This window comes from Bos indicus x Bos taurus, chromosome 25 (assembly GCF_003369695.1).
Source record: "Bos indicus x Bos taurus breed Angus x Brahman F1 hybrid chromosome 25, Bos_hybrid_MaternalHap_v2.0, whole genome shotgun sequence".
Lineage (NCBI taxonomy): Eukaryota > Metazoa > Chordata > Mammalia > Artiodactyla > Bovidae > Bos > Bos indicus x Bos taurus.
Genome location: NC_040100.1, coordinates 20,266,470 through 20,270,701, shown reverse-complemented (window position 1 = coordinate 20,270,701; position 4,232 = coordinate 20,266,470). Strand labels below are relative to the sequence as shown.

The 4,232-nt window shown below is 39.3% G+C and overlaps 1 non-coding gene across 1 annotated transcript; it reads right to left on the bottom strand.

Moving 5' to 3' along the window:
* Positions 1–330: 330 nt before the first annotated feature.
* Positions 331–402, bottom strand: TRNAC-GCA. Its single transcript has one exon. It is a non-coding gene; the product is annotated as a tRNA-Cys (tRNA).
* Between the last annotated feature and the right edge of the window lie 3,830 nt (positions 403–4,232).

The following is a 4,232-nucleotide window of genomic DNA, read 5'->3' as shown; positions in this document are numbered from 1 at the left end:
ATGGGTTTATTTGTGGGCTCACTCTCCTGTTCCGTTGATCTATGTATCTGATTTTGTGTCAGTACCATACTGTTTTGGTCACTGTAACTTTGAAGCACAGTCTGAAGTCAAGAAGTATGATTCCTCTAGCTCTGTTTTTCTTTCTCAAAATTGTTTTGGGTATTTGGGGACCATTATGTTTCCATAAAATGAAAGTGAAGTAAAAGTGAAGTTGCTCAGTTGTATCCGACTCTGTGACCCCGTGGACTGTAGCCCACCAGGCTCCTCTGTCCATGGGATTCTCTAGGCAAGAATACTGGAGTGGGTTGCCATTTCCTTCTCCAGGGGATCTTCCCAAACCAGGGATCGAACCCAGGTCTCCTGCATTGCAGGCAGACGCTTTAACCTCTTAGCCACCAGGGAAGGTTTATAGAAAATTTTAAATCACTTGTTTTAGTTTTGAGGAAAATGTCATTGGTAGTTGATAAGGATTTCATTGACTCTGTAGATTGCCTTGGGTGATATAGTCATTTTAATAATATTGATTCTTCCAACCCAAGAACACAGCATATCTTTCTATCTGTATCATCTTCAATTTCGTTCACCAGTGTCTTGTACTTTTAAGAGTATAGGTCTTTTGCCTCCTTCAGTTTAGTTCGGTTCAGTCGCTCAGTCATGTCTGACTCTGCGACCCCATGAATCGCAGCACGCCAGGCCTCCCTGTCCATCACCAACTCCCGGAGTTCACCAAGACTCACGTCCATCGAGTCAGTGATGCCATCCAGCCATCTCATCCTCTGTCGTCCCCTTCTCCTCCTGCCTCCAATCCCTCCCAGCATCAGAGTCTTTTCCAATGAGTCAACACTTCGCATGAGGTAGTCAAAGTACTGGAGTTTCAGCTTTAGCATCATTCCTTCCAAAGAAATCTCAGGGCTGATCTCCTTTAGAATGGACTGGTTGGATCTCCTTGCAGTCCAAGGGACTCTCAAGAGTCTTCTCCAACACCACAGTTCAAAAGCATCAATTCTTCGGTGCTCAGCCTTCTTCACAGTCCAACTCTCACATCCATACATGACCACAGGAAAAACCATAGCCTTGACAAGACGAACCTTTGTTGGCAAAGTAATGTCTCTGCTTTTGAATATGCTATCTAGGTTGGTCATAACTTTCCTTCCAAGGAGTAAGCGTCTTTTAATTTCATGGCTGCAGTCACCATCTGTAGTGATTTTGGAGCCCAGAAAAATAAAGTCTGACACTGTCTCCACTGTTTCTCCATCTATTTCCCATGAAGTGATGGGACCAGATGCCATGATCTTCATTTTCTGAATGTTGAGCTTTAAGCCAACTTTTTCCTCTCCTCTTTCACTTTCATCAAGAGGCTTTTGAGTTCCTCTTCATTTTCTGCCATAAGGGTGGTGTCATTTGCATATCTGAGGTTATTGATATTTCTCCTGGCAAGCTTGATTCCAGCTTGTGCTTCTTCCAGCCCAGAGTTTCTCATGATGTACTCTGCATAGAAGTTAAATAAACAGGGTGACAATATACAGCCTTGATGTACTCCTTTTCCTATTTGGAACCAGTCTGTTGTTCCATGTCCAGTTCTAACTGTTGCTTCCTGACCTGCATACAGGTTTCTCAAGAGGTAGGTCAGGTGGTCTGGTATTCCCATCTCTTTCAGAATTTTCCACAGTTTATTGTGATCCACACAGTCAAAGGCTTTGGCATAGTCAATAAAGCAGAAATAGATGTTTTTCTGGAATTCTCTTGCTTTTTCCATGATCCAGCAGATGTTGGCAATCTGATCTCTGGTTCCTCTGCCTTTTCTAAAACCAGCTTGAACATCAGGAAGTTCACGATTCACATATTGCTGAAGCCTGGCTTGGAGAATTTTGAGCATGACTTTACTAGAGTGTGAGATGAGTGCAATTGTGCAGTAGTTTGAGCATTCTTTGGCATTGCCTTTCTTTGGGATTGGAATGAAAACTGACCTTTTCCAGTCCTGTGGTCATTGCTGAGTTTTCAAGTTTGCTGACATTGAGTGCAGCACTTTCACAGCATCATCTTTCAGGATTTGAAATAGCTCCACTGGAATTCCATCACCTCCACTAGCTTTGTTCGTAGTGATGCTTTCTAAGGTCCACTTGACTTCATATTCCAGGATGTCTGGCTCTAGGTCAGTGATCACACCATTGTGATTATCTGGGTCGTGAAGATCTTTTTTGTACAGTTCTTCTGTGTATTCCTGCCATATCTTCTTAATATCTTCTGCTTCTGTTAGGTCCATACCATTTCTGTCCTTTGCCTCCTTAGGTAGGTTTATTCCTAGATATTTTATTCCTTGTGATGTAAGGGTAAATGGGCTTGTTTCCTTAACTTCTCTTTGTTATTTTGTTGTTAGTGTATAGAAATGCAACAGATTTCTGTATATTAATTCTGTATCCAGCAACTTTACTGAATTCACTGACGGGCTCTAGTAATTTTCTGGCAGCATCTTTAGGATTTACCATGTATAGAATGTCATCTAGAAATATAGTTTATTTATAATAGCAATCCTAACAAATGTGAAGTGACTCCTGACTGCTATTAATATTTTTCTCTATCACTGGTTTTTAAATATTAGATTGTGATATTCTTTGGTGTAGTTTTATTTTTGTGTTTGGTATTTGATTAGCTTTTTAGATCTGTGTGTTTATAGTTTTTATCCACTTAGAAAAATTTCAACTGCGATTTATTAAAATATTTTTTCTATCCCACTCCTTTCGGGGTCTCCAAGTACATGTATATTAGGCTGTTTGAAGTTTTTCCAAAGCTCACAATAGTCAGCTAATTTCTTTCAATCTTTTTTTTTTCTACATGCTTCACTTGGGATTATTTCTATTGTTATGTCTTTGTGTGAATACATGCTAAGTTGCTTCAGTCATGTCTGACTCTTTGTAATCTTATGAACTGTGGCCCACCAGGTTCCTCTGTCCATAGGACTCTCCAAGCAAGAATAGTGGAGTGGGTTACCATGCCCTCCTCCAGGGGATCTTCCCACCCCAGGGATCCAACCTGTGTCTCTTTTGTCTCTTGCATTGGCAGGCAGGTTCTTTACCACTCGAACCACCTGGGAAGCTCTTTTATGTCTTTAGATTCACTAATATTCTATTTTACAAGTATAATCTGCTTCTAATCTTATACATTATAATTTTTATATCAGTCGTTACAGTTTTCATATCTAGAGGCTTGATTTTTGTCATTTTTATACCTTCCATGTTTCCACTTAACATATTTCATCTTTCCTCTAGACTTTTATATATATGGAACATAATTATTACAACTGCTTGGATTGTCTTATGTACTAATTCGATTTTGTGTCATTTTTATTTATTTTTTCCCACTGTGTGATATTTTTCTGTTTCTTTGCATGTTTGATAATATTTGAGATTGGATGGTAGAACTGTGAATTTTATTTTTATGTGTGCTTGGATGTTTTCATATTTCTTTAAATATTATTGAACTTTGATATGGGAATCAGTTAAGCTACTCAGAAATATATCAATTCTTTTAAGGCTTGCTTTTAAGGTTTATTTGACTGAACTAGAGTTGTGTTTAATTTGGGGATTATTTGGGCCTAACACTGCAGCAAGACACTTCTTAGTATTCTACCCAATAATTACAAAGTGTTCCAATTTAGTGTGGTGAGCAGGAATTATTCCTGGCCCTGTATGTGCCTCAGGAATTGGTTCCTCTTAGGGTGGTTCTTTCAATTGTATTTGGTAGTTTTATCACATGTATGATGACATGTTATATCACATGTGATGATCTGTACTCAGCTGGAGACTTGAAGGGCACACCTGAAGATCTCTGGAGCTCATTCCCTGCGAGGCTCTCTCCTCTCCAGTACCCTGCCTGGCAAACTTTAACTGCCTTGGCTTCTGTGATGTCCCTGCTCTGTCTCCTCAACTCATGGAGACTGCCAGCCTCAGTCTGAGTCCCACCTCTCTTACTACAACCTGGAGACTCTCTCCAGGTAGTAACAAGGGGCAATAATAGGGCTAATATCATTGGTTTCATCTGCCCTTTTTGTCTAATGTTCATTGTCTTGAAAACTGTTGTTTTATTTAATCTTTTATTTTAAGCTGTTTCATGCAGAAGGATACATCCAATTCCTGTTATTCCATCTTATTTGGAATTAAGAGCCAATAATCTCTTTTTAAAAAGTTAAGCATAACATTTTTTAAAATAGTCTTCATTTAACTGTATTATTGCAT